This window comes from Triturus cristatus, chromosome 12 (genome assembly GCF_964204655.1).
Source record: "Triturus cristatus chromosome 12, aTriCri1.1, whole genome shotgun sequence".
Taxonomy (NCBI): Eukaryota; Metazoa; Chordata; class Amphibia; order Caudata; family Salamandridae; genus Triturus; species Triturus cristatus.
Genome location: NC_140595.1, coordinates 95097550 through 95114345, shown reverse-complemented (window position 1 = coordinate 95114345; position 16796 = coordinate 95097550). Strand labels below are relative to the sequence as shown.

The 16796-nt window shown below is 45.6% G+C and overlaps 1 protein-coding gene across 4 annotated transcripts in view; it reads left to right on the top strand.

Moving 5' to 3' along the window:
• The window catches only part of BNIPL (BCL2 interacting protein like), a 161739-nt gene that overhangs the window by 11921 nt on the left and 133022 nt on the right, over nucleotides 1-16796 (top strand). The window contains exon 1 of one of the 4 annotated variants that reach the window (XM_085639875.1): nucleotides 13948-14336. The exons of 2 other annotated variants lie outside the window; for them this stretch is intronic. The gene's annotated coding sequence lies outside the window, so the exon portion shown is untranslated. Of the gene's footprint in view, nucleotides 1-13947; nucleotides 14337-16796 lie in introns of those variants that run through there. One more of the 4 variants, XM_085639877.1, reaches the window with a different exon arrangement.

Below are 16796 nucleotides of genomic sequence, written 5' to 3'. Positions count from 1 at the left end.
CCACTTTCTGGTGTTACTACCGTTCGTGATCCGCTAGGCTTCATCAACTGAGTTCATCTGTCCTGGTGTTTAAAGATCATACCAGGTGGTGTACAACCAGGGAGATGTCCTGCCAACTGAGCCAATTCCAGAGGCGTAAAGCCTCCTTGGACAGGACTAAGGACACCACAGAATTCGGCTTTTTGCACTACCAAAAGGCAGTGGTGTTGTCCGTGAGAATTTCCACCAACCGCCTGTTGACGGTGGGTGGGAAAGCTTTCTCCGGCAAAAGAACTACCTGCAGGTCCTGATGTGGTCGTAGGTCTCTGCCGAAGAACAGCGTCCTCTGATCGCCACCTCTCTCAGATGACCTCCCAAACTTAGTAGTGACGCGTCCGTCACAACAGTCAACTCTGCGTGGAGTAGAGAGAGGGGTCAGCAATGGTCCAACTGCGTTTGAGCAGCCACCACTGCAGATCTTTTGCAGTCCACTCCGACACCTGGGTGGAATCTGACATGTTCTTCTGGTGCCAGGCCCACTGAGACCTCAGATCCTACTGGAAGGCTCACATGTGCCATCTGGCATTGTCTGTGAGCATGATTCAGGTGGCTAACACACCAAGAAGTCTCAGAACCATCGTAACTGAGACCCATTACAGAGGCTGAAACATCAGGATCTTAACCAAATGGCTTTGACTCATTGGTTCAGAGAAAAGACCCGAAAGAGCACCATATCAAGGATGGCTCCAATAAAAAGGGAGCTTCCACAAAGGCGTTCGGTGGGACTTCAGCAGGTTTATTGAGAACCCTAACGCTGTGAAGAGGTTCACTTTTTTCTTGAGTGGGTCCGTGCCTGACTGTGGCGAGCCGGCCTTAACAGCCAGTCATCAAGGTAGTGGAAGACTGGCTCCACCGATCTCTGAAAATGGACAGCGTGCATTGCCATCATGTTTGTGAACAAACGAGGGGCACTAGTGATCCCAAAAGAGAGCACAGAAAACTGAAAGTGCTCATGGCCCACCTTGAATTGCAGGTAGTGCCCATGGGCCTGCAGGACAGGGATGTGAAAATAGGGGTACTGATGGTTCAATTAGTCAGGAAGGCTTTGAGCAGAAGATCCAAAATAGGACAAAGGCTTCTGTCCTTCCACACAAGAAAGTAGTAGGACTAACATCCAATCCCCACTTCCGAGGCCAGTATCCTCTCTATGGCTCCTTTAGCCAAAAGATGGTCCTCCAAAAGCTCCACTGATGTAGGTGTCAAGTGTGGTGGGTCGAAGAGTAATGGCGCACATAGTCCTTTGGACAATTTAAAGAACTCACCTGTTGGATGTAATGTACTACTCCTGAAGGGAGTGGCCGACCTTGACTCCTACCAGATGGCTGCCCATGATGTCCTTTTTTTTCTGTAGGGCCCTCAGCCACAACCTTGAAAGGGCTAGGAGGCCTGTTGTGCAGATGGCTGCACCTGATGCTGTCGCTACACCAAGCTGCTGGCATATCCCCAAAAAAGACAAAATGTTTGAGGGGTTTGCTGGAGTGGTGCTGAAAGGTCCAAAGAGTGTGCCATGACTCCGGTCTCTTTGAAAAGCTCCAGGACTGAGTTTGCCTTTATCATACAGATGGGAACTGCCAAAGGGCATGACTTGGGGACGCCAGGATGTCCCCGGAGAAGCCTGGAGGATCTTATCCATGCATGGCGCTGGAGCATCACGCTTGTCCCTGTGGACCTTCCTCGACAATCAGAGGTGTCTAGGCCTCCGTGGATGGTAAACTCTGATGAATCACATCCATCCTGAATAGTATGGGACAAGGAAGTCCATAAGTCTTCTGTGGCTGCAGGTAAAATCTCACCAACCATGTCCCAGAGTGCGAGGGTGCAATATTCAAGCAGCAGCCGGCAATGACTGACTGACCTCAAGGCAAGGCTGGCCGAGGAGAACATTCTTTTGCCAAATGTTTCCATACATTTGGACTCTCTGTTCAGAGGAGTAGTTGGAAAGGCGTTAGGGTTCCCTCTGCTGGTTGATGCCAGCATCACCAAACTCTCAGGAGTAGGATCTGGCTTAAAAGGTCCAGGTTGCTAGGTGCTGCTCTATGGTAGCATGAGACCTGCGACTGACAAGAGGGCCAGAACTTGGTTTAACCCAAGTTCTCAATAATGTGTCAGTGAGGACCTCATTGAGGGGCAGGAGAGCTTTGTTTGGTGCCTGGCCAGGAATGAAGGACCTCAATAAGTACATTTGATTTCACTTCCACAGTGGGGAGGTGGAGGCCAAGGACTTATAACAACAGTTGCGGGTCTGTGTGAGAACCAACACAGTATTGTGTGAGGTATACAATCCACTGGCCTCTTTTCCATCCATACCAGTTGTCCCCATCATAAGGTGAGGCAAACTCATCCCCATCCCCTCCACTGTCCTCTCTGTATGGCTGGCCCGGTCTGAATCTGAGCCAAAACGTTGGTGTAGTGTCTCTGCACGACTGTGCTGAAATAGAATACTGTATGAATCTGAAGTTTTGAGTGTTGACGGCACGACATCATTATCTGGGCAAGGCTTGGTTGAGGTCAAGACAAGTTCTGCTCAGTGTCAGATTCCACAATGGGTTGGAGCTTCTCCTCTGGCGCTGGAGGCAGAGGCTGGTGTCAAAGTCCAAGTGATTGGTGCAAATTTCGCCTCCTGACCCAAAGTTGGCATCAACGCCGGTAAGGAGCCCGAAGCAGATTCAAGTGGTACAGATTGCACCATGGATTGCTCCGCTGGCGGTAACCAGATTGGAGACCCCTGCAGATTCTTTTAGTTTGAAGACGTGCCAGGGGGAGCCTGAAGAGTGCCAGGGATGTGCAGCTTCGTCACATGAAATGCTTCTACCTGCTGCAACATCCCCAATGGATCTGGGAGCGCGGGGTAAGTCAGGATCAAAGTGTGAAATGGCTCCTCGGTGGAAAGCGAGCAAGAACTGGAAGCACGGTGATGCCCTTGCACCTTCTCTGGAGAACGAGTGTGGTGGTAAGTGGCTGAGTCATGCTTGGACTTGTTTTGTTTCTTCTTAGACACACTTGAAGACTTAAACCATCTAGAAAATCTGCAGCGGAGACGACTTCAGGAGTGAGTGCCCACTCTTGAATTTGACCTGGAGTGAGACCTCTGTGAGGTCCTACATTGTTTTGACACGTAGAGCTTTGTGTTCTCAAGTGAGTTTCATATTCATCTGGGCAGAGTATCTTACACCAAACCCAAACACCTTATGGGGATCTGTCACAGACATCTGTCTGTGACATGCCTACAAAATTTGAGCTCTGTAGTCTTGGGTGGGACAAGTTCTCTTGCACACTGGAAGAATTTGATGTAAAAAATCTCTTCAGAGTGAAAAAAATGAGGAGTGGAGTTCCGGTTCCACACCCGAAGGTGCAGAAAGACAAGAACTCATGTCAGCGTACATGGGTTGGCTGTATATGCTGCTCTGTTTGTCAATTCAGGAGTGCAACTGAGTCGACGTGGATTGAGAAGATGCCACCTACTGGTGCGCAGGTTCAATGCTTTTTGAGTTTCCGGATGCACTTTGGTGCCTACAGATATTCACAAAGTGAGCAATCTGCAGTTGGAAGTATCCATCAGACATCAGATACCTACACACTGTGGCCGCTTCTTTACAAATCACAATAACATTCAGACATGGGATGAGTGTAACAAAGCCCTTTCCTTCAAAATTTCTATCTCCAGTTATACCTTCTGAGGAATAAAAAACTTTAAACAAAATATAAGGTTGAAAAACCCAGTGCAGTAAACAGCAAAGTAGACTATGATCTTGGGAAATGCCATAAAGGAGCCTGCATAGCTGCTTAAAGCTACCAGCCTGATGAAAACCACAAACTGCTTGTCTCTCTCATAGCTCTTTATCCACCATACTGCTAATCTCTGCGTCCCATAACATGGTAACTGTATTCCGGTGGTCATTAAGCACGACATGGAAACACGTCCCACATAGGATCAAAAAACAAATACAACATCCTTGCACCACACTTTGGAATCCATTACGATGGCGGGCTGACTTTGTCCGCCCGCCACCGTAACGGTACATGGGACCGACCGCCAGAGGTGCGGCGGTCCCGCCATGGCAATCAGGATGCCACCGCCACGGTGGCATCCCGCATAAATTTCATTGCGCTGGGCGGTGCTGTAAGCAGCACCCGCCACAATGCAATATATGCATGTTGTGCATTGGCATGCACAACGTGATAGGCACCGGGTGGTGGCTGCCACCTTGTCCACGCCAATGTTGGGGGGTACCATAGGTACCCCCCAAGTGCAGTCCCCCACCCCCCCAACCCCCTGAGGGCCCGCAACGGGCCCTCGCAGTGAAAACCGCATGCCTTTCCATGGCGGAGTCTCAGCCATGGAAAGGCATTGAAAATGCCACATACTAATATGGGTGGCGGTGCCTGCTAGGCACCGCCACCATATTACGGTAGTCAATCGGGACGATTGCCTACCGGCGGAAAACCAGCGGGCGGTCTTTCCGTCTGCCGCAGTACCGCCTGCCATGCTAATGTGGCGGGGGGTAATAGGCCATCCGGTGGGGTGTGTTGGCGGGTGGATTGCCATGCTAATGGGCTCCATAGTTTGCTGCCCATGTAGACAGGGGCTACAGTGCCTCACTTTGTGAAGTTAACACAAGATAAATGCTGCAATACAATGCAACCACTTATAAAGGTTAACATGTGCTGGATTAGAAGATAAAACTAAACGTATCTCTAGCATTCTTATAAAATAATCTATTTAAAATGGACCTCAATGTTGAGATAACTGCATTTACTGGAAGCGCAAAAGGGTTCAGCCCCCAACCTGTGGTGGACTTCAGTTCTGGTGTTTCATGCATTCTGTTCTCCTTTGTTAGAGGCATTTGTATCACAAAAATAAAAATTAGGGTCACTGCATGGGCTTTCGGTGAAGCGTTCTGAGAGGTGTGGGGCCAAAAAAAACCAACTCCTCTATAATCAAGGATGGATTGGTTATCTCTTAAACTTTGATATTGAAGTCTCTGATCAATCTTGCATCGTTTATTTATTTATTATGGCCTCCATATAGAAAGGACATGGTCCAAAGGTCTAGAAAATGGACACACTGTAGAATATTTTCAATACATTTACTCAGTCTACAAACAAGGGCAGGGGTTCTGAACTAACTGCAAACTATACAATATATGCACATTTTGGAGAATATCAATTTAGACAAATGCCTGACATCCATCAAGTTTAAAATGAAAGACACATTGGTTCATGAGTAGTTTAAGGTAGTAGGAGGGCAAAAGAAATTAACTACGTTTAGAAGAAACTTAAAAGTGAAATAAATGTGAGGAAGGAGTAATTATACAGGTATAAACATAAGTATTTAAAATTAGATGAGAAAGAAAGTACAAAAGAGAGAACCATGAATTATGATAACAGGACAGTCAAACTAGAGTAAAACAATTTATGGGAAGATACTAGAGAGGACAAGATTGAAAGTGTTTCTTAAAAGATAAGTGAGAAATAGTAGTGAAGAGAGGGGTGAAGTGAATTAAAAATGTATGTAGTGTAATCAAAGGATGATTAAGTATTGGAGCGTTTTTAATAGAATGGAAGACATGTGTGTCACAGATTCTTTTATTCAACTAAAATAGGTAAATTCCCCTCAAATATTTACCTTCTGCTCATGCAGCCCACGGTTAAGGGGTTTCGGTTTCACCCCAGATCGTGGCATAAGTAAAAGGAGAGGGTTCTGGGGATTTTGTATGAAGACTGTCTACTACACTGAATTTGTCCTTGGTGTAGCAAAAATGGACTTGGAAGCTGATGGTCTGATTCGTTGAAAGATTTGCATTTATGTTATAAACATTGATCTAGCTCATTCCTGTCACTTCTATGATACTGTAGTCCTTCTGGAACTCGGGCGGTCTTGCTTCTTGGGGTTCTCGTTGACTGGTCTTGTGGTGGAGCAGAGACATTTTTGTCAGCACAATGATGATCAGATTGTTTGATTTTCCTTAGTGTTGCTTGCTGCTGAACTTCTATACGAATAGACGCATGTGTCGCGGGGACGCTGCTGTTTAATCCGCGTGGTTGTCAAATAGCGAGGCAGAACTGTTGATGTTGCTGAAAAGCATTATTGTTATGGTGTTTATAGCTTGCATTGCTACATCTGGTGGTGAGTCATCAGTGAGCTGATGCATTGCCTGTTGCCGTCCGCATCCATGTGAGTTAATCCCTGTGCCTGTTGCCACCTCAATGTACGAACATGTCTTCTGTTTGGAGCAAGAAGCTGCCAAAAGGATCTCATACCGTTCATTTGACCAGACATGCAGCAAGCTCCAGCACTGTGCATGCCCCCGGCTACAGAGAACTCACCAAAAATCCACTTGCAAAACACAAATAGGCCAAACAACAGAGGGCGAGGCTCCAGTAGGGCAAGCCTGAGCAGTGTAGATGACTTCTGCAGAATGCACACCCTTGGCAAACTGCCTGTAGAGTAACCATTTTAACACACTCTCATTTCTTATTCCTCATTTCTCACCCATTACTCCTCATTCGTCAGTCCTTATCGTTCATTATTATTTATTATTATTATTATTTTGAGTTTTATATAGCGCTAGCAAGACCCGAAGGTATTAGAGCACTTCACATGTCATGTGATAATGTTTACAAGACATTCCTCATTGGTCACTACTTACACTCCCCCATCTTCTCTCATCCAGTTCTTATCTACTCTCACTCCTCATCCATCATTCCTCACCTTCACAGCTCTTGTCTCACTTCTCATCCCTTAACCATCCCTCCCTTCTCATGCTTTTTCTCAATCCTCATTTGCCATCCCTCACTTCTTGATCCTCGTCATCTTCCCTCACCCCCACTTCTGATTCCTCACTTCTCACCCCTAATGCATGACCCGTGAGCCATCTTTCATTCTGCTCCCCTTATCCCTCAAATCTCACCCCACATCCTTCATTTTTCACTTCTCATCCCTCAATCCTCATGCCTTACTCATCATCCCTCACTCCTTATGCCTCATCCCCACCCCTCCCCATCAGTTATCGCTCCTTGCCCCTCGTGCCTCCTTCCTTACCCTTCACCCCTCTTCCATTTTCAGCCCTCGTTCTTCAACTCTCTGATCAGCCATCTCACACGACAACTGTTACAATTAATATGGACAAGCGATAATGTCATAAAATACACACCGTTGTCCATTGTAGCACACGCTCATCTAAGATTCCCCTGATCTCATCACTTACCTCCCAATCTTTGTTCTCACACCTCTTGCTATCAACGCTCACAAATCCCTAGTCATTGCCACACAGTTCTAGTAACTTGGACATGGACATTTTTTTCCCCTTTAATAATTCCTACCCTTCCAAAGTGTGAAGCGCTCTGATACCCATCTGGGTCATGTTCATGCTATACAAAACTTTATAAATAAAATAAATAAATGGACATCTGTGACACGATTAGTAGACCCAATGGCTCACAATTTGAAGTCACTGCTACTAATTATTTATTATACATGAGGTTGACATTCAATACCACCGACTTGAAAACAATCCTCTTCAGCTGGGACATAAAGGATCTATTACTTAGGCTAAGGTATTTTAGCTGAATATGAGGCTGGAGTTATAATTTATTTTTTTACAACTTTATTTTGCATTTTCAAGTAAACAAAATGCATTGCATGTAATCATCGTACACAATACATCAAGCCCACATCCAAGGAGGAGAGCAAGTCGCACATAGTAGTATACAATAGAAAGAAAGTGACAAATACCATCCCAAATTCACACATAATATTCACATTTCAACAGAGTCGGCATCTGATGCAGAAGGAGACATAACATGAATATCGGACACTCGTAGTATTCGCGACATTGCCATGTGGAGACCTCAAGTTCGTTGTGATCGGTTAGCATAAGTGGTGAATGGACACCAGGTTGTCAAATGTAGCCATCCTATCCTGAAGAAGAGCAGTCAACTTTTCCATGGCATACAGAGCCCAAACCTTCCCCCACCACATTGCTACAGAAGGAGAGCGTGGTTGTTTCTAGAATTGCGCCACACAGAGCCGTGCTGCAAGAAGTAGTTGAGGTAGAAGACGGCCCTGAAGGGTCGACGAGGGAAAAATGCGATCTGCCCCAGGATCGCCCAATAAAAACTGTTGAGGGTCAAGTGGGAGGTGGATGTTGGTAATGATTCTCTATCTCTACCCAGAAAGGCTGGATCTTAGGACATGCACACCAAGTGTGTTTAGAAAGGTAACCCTCTCACCACATCCCTTCCAACGTAAATCAGAGCCCCCAAACATCCTGACCAGATGAACAGGCATTGGGTACCAGCGGATAAATATCTTATAGGCATTTTCTTTGTAGTGAGTACAAATCAATGACCACGTTGCCCTCTGCCAGATCGCCCCCCCCAAGTGTTGTCTGATAGCTCAATGGCCAAATCCTGTGAGAAGGAGGGTACATTGCAAATGTATAAGTCCTTTGTTCGAGACGGCAAAAAGATCCCTAGCTAAGCGATAGCTGACTACTCCCACTGAAAGCCCACCTGACCAATGGGATCCTCAATGCTATGATGGGGATCGGCAACTCCCAGTCCCCGTGATTTAGTAAAATTAACTTTGAAGCCTGACATCTGTGAGAAGCCTTCCAACTCCTCCATTAGAGAAGGGACGTGACAATGGGATTCGTAATAAAGCAGATGATGTCACTGGCGAATAGGGCAAGCTTGTGCTCAACCCCATCCACCGTCAAGCCTGATATCTAGGGATTGGCCTGTATCTTTGCTACCAATAGTTCCATCATGAGGGCAAATATGGAGGGGGAAAGCTGGTATACCTGACGGGTGCCTTGCATGAGCTGAATAGATTGGGAGAGGGAACCATTGATTTTGAGTTTAGCGGTTGGCTTTTAAAAATTGGCCAGGATTAACTTTTTCATTTTGGGGCCTATCCGGACGCTATACAGGACTTTAATGAGCTAGCTCCAATCCACTTGGTTGTATACCTGCTCGGCGTCGAGTGACTCCACATGGGCCACCGCCAACCGAGTGTTATCGTTTGTTTAGAGTGGGGGTTGGGAGAACACTGCCTCACATACCAGCACAGTCCGCCCCTTTGCATCCTGGTAAATGCAGTACACAGTTCAAACTTACTTCAAAATTAGCTGGAGTTTTTCACCAAAGTTGGTGCAGACATTGCTGTATATCTCTAGACAAGTGTTTCTGGGTTGAGCCCCTCATCAGTAGAGAGCAGCAGTATTAGAGAGCAAAGAAAATCATCTGGGGTTGCTGGAAATGCTGCCAAGTTCCTCTCAGGTCACAGTACCACTTACAGGCACACAGGTGCATCTCCAAAGCTCATAAGCTTGCTGGCTCAATGGAGCCTTTTAAACAGAATGGGGGCTGGAAGCACACTACCTCACAGTCCCAGCACAGTTCACCCCTTTGCATCCTGGTTAATGCAGTACACAGTTCAAACTTACTTCAATATTAGCTGGAGTTTTTCACCAAAGTTTGTGCAGACATTGCTGTATGTCTCTAAACGCGTGTTTCTGGGTTGAGCCCATCATCAGTAGAGAGCAGCAGTATTAGAGAGCAAAGAAAATCATCTGGGGTTGCTGGAAATGCTGCCAAGTTCCTCTCAGGTCACAGTACCACTCACAGGCACACAGGTGCATCTCCAAAGCTCGTAAGCTTGCTGGCTCCAGGGAGCCTTTTAAACAGAATGGGGGTTGGGAGCACACTGCCTCACATACCAGCACAGTCCGCCCCTTTGTATCCTGGTAAATGCAGTACACAGTTCAAACTTACTTCAAAATTAGCTGAAGTTTTTCACCAAAGTTGGTGCAGACATTGCTGTATATCTCTAGACAAGTGTTTCTGGGTTGAGCCCATCATCAGTAGAGAGCTGCAGTATTAGAGAGCAAAGAAAATCATCTGGGGCTGCTGGAAATGCTGCCAAGTTCCTCTCAGGTCACAGTACCACTCACATGCACACAGGTGCATCTCCAAAGCTCGTCAGCTTGCTGGCATAAGGGAGCCTTTTAAACAGAATGGGGGTTGGGAGCACACTGCCTCACAGTGCCAGCACAGTTCGCCCCTTTGCATCCTGGTAAATGCAAAGGGGCGAACTTTGCATTTAAACTGATGACGGATAAAATCCAGAAACACATATGTCTAGAGATGTACAGCACTAATCTGCACCAACTTTGGTGGAACACTCCAGCAAAATACCAAGTAAGTGTGCACTACAAACTGCATTTACCATAATGCTAAGGAGCGAACTGTGCTGGGAGGTCAGCAGTGTGCTCCCACCCCTTCCTGTTATAGTTTGTTTGTTGATTGTGAATGAAGCCCTATTGTGACAGAGCACCTATAGTCAGCCACACATGGCGCAAGTAAGCAACCAAAATGGAAGCAAAAAACTTCACATCACAATTGAAGAACACAAAAGGCCAATAAGGAGGGCATTGCGTGGCTGGCTTATCAGGTTTCAACAGGAGGGTTATATGTGATTCCAACATTGTATCATTGACTACTCCTGATGTTAGGAACAAGTTAAAAATGCACACTAGAGGCTCAGTTAAGAAGGAGGCATATGCTTTACAGAAAGTGGCAGTGTAGCCATCAGGGCAAGCATAACGTGAAGAGAGGCTGCTGATTGCTGCCAGAACCTCATCTGGGGTGATGTCACCCTCCAAAAGGAGTAACTCTTCTGTTCTAAGCGGAGGATGATAAGTGCTTAAATAATCATCCTGTAGCTGAGCATCAAGCTGTTGAGCTAGGTAAGGAGCTGAATAATAATTGCTAAAAACTGCTATGATCTCCTCCGTCTCATGGTGAAGGCACCCCTCTTCATCCACTAGTTCTCTGATGTGATTACGAGCGGCATGAATGTGCAATGTATGCGCCAAAAGCCTATCTGCTTTATCCCCTTTTTCATAATATGTTTAATTAATATAAAACAGTTTTTTGGCCGCCTACTTCATCAAGAGGTGTTCCAGCTTGCCCCGTAGTTGGCGAAAGTCCTGCAAGGTCCTGCTAGAGCCCCCCTCCCGGTGGCGTGCTTCCGCCTTTTGTATCTGAGTCTCCAAGTCGTGTTGACGGAGCATATTTGCCCATTCGAATGTCGCAGTGTGGGATGTGAGCTCTCCCCGAATTTGCCGTATCCCAAAGGGTCACGTGTGCCACATCTCCTGTATCATTTTCGGAGGAAGTAGGGTTCAATGGTATCCCTGTACGATCACAAAGGACCGGGTTCTTAAGTCCAATTTCATTGAAGATCCATGGCCAAGGAAACGTACCCTGTGGGTGTGCCAAACTAAGGGTTAGTTATATTGGGGCCTGATCAGATATAGTGCCAACGTCAATTTTAGTATCTAAAAGGCAGGGCAGGCCTGTGATATCAAGAATTAGGGTTATTTTTTTTATATCAATGCCATTAAACACATTTCCAGAAAGTTTGAGTTATAACTCTGGCTGCCAATGAAGGGAGCAATGACACCAATACTATTCAGAAAAGAGTAGCATGTGACTAGCCACCTTTTTTTTTTAGATATATTGCTCATTGTAAACTCATTGACATGGTGTATATAGTTACAGATATGAAGTGATCTTTGAAGTTCGGCTCGGATGAGGATACGTTGGTACCTTGAAATGTGGAGGTAATTTGTCAAAGCCTCACAGTGTCCAATTAAATATTCTTAGAAAACCTTTCACTGCTCTCCTCATGTGCCTCTCCGTGTAACTTTCATTATCATTATTATTATTCCGTGCCCTGTGCAATCCTTCCATACGTTCACAGTTTTGACCACGGTATCCTTAGGTTGTGATACTGCTCAGCTTCTTCCATTCTCACGTGAGGACTGAGCCCCCACATGGTTGATACCAACCCTTTTCTGGTGGTAAGCAGCTACTCCAAATGGGAGTGCCATCTGCTTTGGTAACCGCATCCAGCGTCTTCTTGCAATTTCTGTCTCGTCTGGCACTGTTGCTGGTTAGGGTGAGGAGATGAATTATTCGGTAGCAGTGTGTGAGCCAATTTTCACAGGAAAGCAAAAAAGTGCTCTTCAGAAATTTTCTGTTTCAAGTCAGCATGAATTTTTATATACATTTGCTGTATCTGAGCTATGGCAATAGGGAAGATCTCAATGTATATGAGATCTAGCGGGAGAAATTACAAAGTGGGTGATATTGAGAACATCATACGTAGGTTTATTGGGCCCGGGCATGGTTGGCACTCCTGGAATTGTTCAAGCGCTCGGCTGTGGGGGACGGGGGGGATCCGGTGGAGGATGATGAGACCCCGGCCCCTTGAGAACCCTGTAACAGGCTTCCCCCTATGCTCGTGAGGCAATTTCTGCTGTGGTATGTGGGAGGCGGATCCGACAAGTGGCAGGGGAGGCTTTGTAACGCATGTAATTATGAGAAATACTGGCGACATGCTTGAGTGGGTGATTAGGGCGGGGGGTATGTTGGGGGGGTTGCTGGGGGATGGGGCGGGGGGCATATTGGTTATATCGCACACTCGCTGTGGATTAATCCTGTGGATGGACTACCTCGTAGCATAGCTGTTGATGGGGTGAATGCTGTACAGTTATGATCAGTTTGGTGGACTGGTCACTGCTCTACGCTCTGAATTGGCTGGAGGGCGGAGTAATGGGGAAGGGGATTGACTGTATTCTGTTTTGTGACCCAATAAAGTCTGTTTAAAAAATAAAAAAAAATAAAAAAAATAAAAAAAATCATACGTAGGTTTATTGGTATACTTAAGATCCTACATCAGGAAATGTTATTTTATTAAATGCTGTCCATATAACACTGAATGATTGTAATTTGGCTATTATCCTGTGGTCCCTATCGTTGGGTGTGTCAATTTCTCAGTCCTTTGCGATCTAGGGAGTGTGACATGAGTCCGTCTTCTGGTGTCGAGTGGAAGGTGTATCGCCCATATTCAAGATCTTTCTTTTGCAGGAAGTAGATCATAAACTGTGTATTTCATGTGGTATATGCATGGGTGTAAATGTTTTATCCACCTGCTTAGGAAGGATCCAAATTGGTGGATGTTGTAATGCAATTACTCAGTATACTTAATCCGATTTCTTTCTTTTAAATGCAGTGCTCTTTTTTCTACTGTAATGGTTTTGAGTAACCACACAAATAAAGTTTATTCATTCATTCATTCATACTCAGTATACTGGTTTTCAACGACACACAATTTGTATCAGAGCACTGTTCAGTTTCCTAAATTTGTTTGCTATCAAACAAAATAAAACACGTCAAAAAGGTGTTACCCATAACTAGAGCAAAAGGGGTTAATTCCATTTGAGTGAGACACAAATCACAATAACTAGGCGTTGAGTGTATTTCTTCTACAAAAGCCTAAACAATACATTTACATTTATTAATAAATATGTGAATATGTGTTCGTTGGAACACTACTTTCAAAGAATGTGTTATTCTTAAATATTTCTTTCATCAGCATGTATCAGTTATGCAATGCCAGTGATGCTAATAACACGTTATATTGAACACGTGTTCTAATAAAAGCAGATTCAGACGTTTATTACTGCAGGCCAAATGTCACGCACGTGTTAATACTACAGCTCACTTAATGCCTCGGAGATTCTGGTATAGAATCACTTTACAAAACATCGACGATTTTACATCGCTGCAGAGATTTAACCACTTGTGCTCTGGTTGTAGTTAAACAACTGTGTTTATATCGTGCACATAAAAACACAGAGAGGCGCAAACCAGATGTATAGAGTGTAATATGCTTTAGTTCTACCATTGTTGAGGGAGGGAATGGTTATGGGATTTATCGTGACCCACCCACGGAAGGCTTCGCCTCTCGTGAGTCACGGCCCCTCCTCATAAGTAGTATTTTCAAGGAGTGCCTCACATCCTCCCAGGCTTCTAGTGAACGCCGACCTCATACGCACCCTAGTTGACATCCTACATCAAGCGACATGCAGCCCCAGCAGCGCGTGTCCCCGTGACCCTTCACCCTGCCCTTTCTTCCACCGGAGTGGCCGGGCCGCTCGCGCCGCGCTCCGTGCAGCCCAGCTCGCGCAGGCCTCGCGTGCGTCCTGTTATCGAAGTGTAAACACGGCCAGCCTTCCGCCTCATTGTCGAGTTCCTAGGGAAACTCGAAATGTTAGGGTGTGCCTACCGACCGCGGCCCTGCCCCTCTGCCGAGGCCCTACCCTGCCTCGCGGGGACGGAGGTGTCGTCAGGAGGGCCTCGGCGCCACCGCTGCTGCTGCTAAAGATTCCCAGAGCGGGTGGAGCGGTTCTACCAGCCGAGCAATAAAAAACATACAAATTCAGGTAAAGTATTACTTTTTATCGGGCTCTTGGGCAGATGCTGTTTTTCGCCTTGGCTGTTAGTTCTGTTTGCATTGGGCTAGCTAGGTGCAAGGTTGTTGAAAGGGGAAAACACCTTTGCTGCCAAAGGAAACTGTTGCATGTGCAGGGTTTCATGGGCCCTAAAGCAATGGAAGGAAATGTGCCCCACTCTCCTGTTTTAGTTGTAAAATCAGCTATAATCGGGGTGCAGTGGGGTCCTCAAACCACTGCACCTGCTGCACTATTGACAGGTACGACCCGTTCCCTCTATAAGGTTTCGATTTCAAAAGGCAGTGGAGAGGATGTGTGAAAGAACAAACCCACCCCAAATATACCCCCCCCCGAAAGCTGCGCTTATCTGAAATCCCCCGGCTGGAGTAAAGGGGACATTTGTGATCCTTGTCTATATGGGCTGTGAAGAGTAATAAACGCGATCAAATAATAACAATTATTGTTGCATTCCGGCCGCACCTTGCTATTTTTACATCTTCCCAATCAGACCGCTAGTAAAAGGACAAACAATCTTGTCTGTACAAGTGCTTGCTATGTGATGCCAACCCTGTCTCTATTTACTTTCCTTTCTGTTATCCAAGCACCCAGTATTTTTTTGTAAGAAACAGTGCTTGCCCTCTTATGTCCTTCACACGGCGACCATTTTTGACCACGGTGTCCTTTAACTGTATTAGTGCCCAACAGTTTCCATTTTGGACCACGAACTGCTGGTGCCAAACTTTGCCACTAGTAAACAGCCACATGCACAGGGTTTCCGTATACGTTCAGGACAGGTCATCATGTTACCGGGTTCCATTTCTGGGCTTTGCTTTCGCTAATCACTGTCTCCAGGTGTGCTAGGACAATCCAAATTCATGTTGTAATGCACAGAGCCTTCACTGCCCAGAATGCATCAGTTGTTAAAGAAAGCCCCGTTCTAGAAAATGGTGTCCCACATGAATGTTATTTGATGACCTTATAAATCTAGGTGTCATCTAAAATGGGTGCCTCAGCCTACTGTTTAAGGTATTTTGTTATTCTGTATATAAGGGAGGGCGATCACTCAACTGCAAACAGTAAAAAAGCACAGGCTCTGCTCCTCCGTACCATACCCTTGCAGCAAAAGCCAGAATTTTTTGATCTTTTAGATCCGTGGGAGTCACATCTCCAAATGACCTTGAACATCGTCACCTTAATGGGCTAGGGGGGTACTCCCAGCTCAAAACTGACCTTTCTGATGACAGATTTTAGGCCCATTTAATACAAATTTGGACCTGGTTGGTGGGCGACTTCCAAGATCCAATTCTTCAACAAGCTGTAAAATCTGTCTACCTGCGGGGAGGCAAGTGTGGCCCAGAGTCGGACGCAGGACTGAGATTGGATCTGATAATCAGTGTAGGGGTACACATTCTATGAGACATGACATTCTCTGACCTATCTGAGCTCAACTTCAATTCCTCGTACTCACTCAACAAAACTACTGAAAGGTGCACAACCTTATTTTGTTTGGACCCCAGATGATTTACCCTTACCACACTTGGTTTTGAGAAATCTGGATCACCTTAAGGGAGGGCAACTTATCTTGAAAAACATTTAACAAGCATCTTGGTTACAGTTTTGTTGGTTGGTTGATAACCTCTCCTGCTGCCTCATTCAGGTATTTCCAACCTACTGTGGCATTATCTGTGTTTCCATTGCTCACTGTATTGTATACATGTCAAAATATTACTCCCTTCACCTTTGTCTGCTCTACCAGAGCTAAGGAAGCATATTTTGCTTCAGAGAGGTTTCCACATTTAAGTTAACAGTAAGCTGCCACTTGACCTTTCACACATGATTTCTATAAACTCTGCTCTTTAAATATAAAATTCTACAGCAGTTTGGACCGAAGTTCCTCCGAAAAGTTTTCAAAGAGTCCTTATATTGTCTTAGAACTTGCCTCTTTCCCCTGGTGGGCGGAGCCAGAAAGGACTGTGAGGTAGAGTTACTCACATTTGTAGAAATGCTAGAATTCACAATCCAAATTGTTCTCTCTTAGTAACAATCCACATTTGCTCCCTTTATGTCCAGTTCACTGCAGTAACTGCTGGCGGACGGAGGTAGAGGGAAGTAGGAGGGCAGACCATGGGCCTGACAGGTGGAACCTGCATGTCCCCTGTGGTCTTACACTGTCATGGTAGCCACATGTACTTTCCACTTCTTACAAAATGATGGAGTTTTCTTATTTTGAAGGTACAACAGCTGTTGCTCTCAAAACCCAGAAATCAAGGAGTCTGATGGTGTGTTAGACTATCCTCTTTAACTGAGCACAAGTGGTGCATGATTAAGTGTGATACTGGTTGAGAGAACTAGAAAGACAAACTGTTAATGCAAAATGTACTGCATGCTTAAATGTTTTTCAGTTTTAAATGAGCAGAGACTAAGATCCGATCTTGGTTTCCCAGTCTCGAA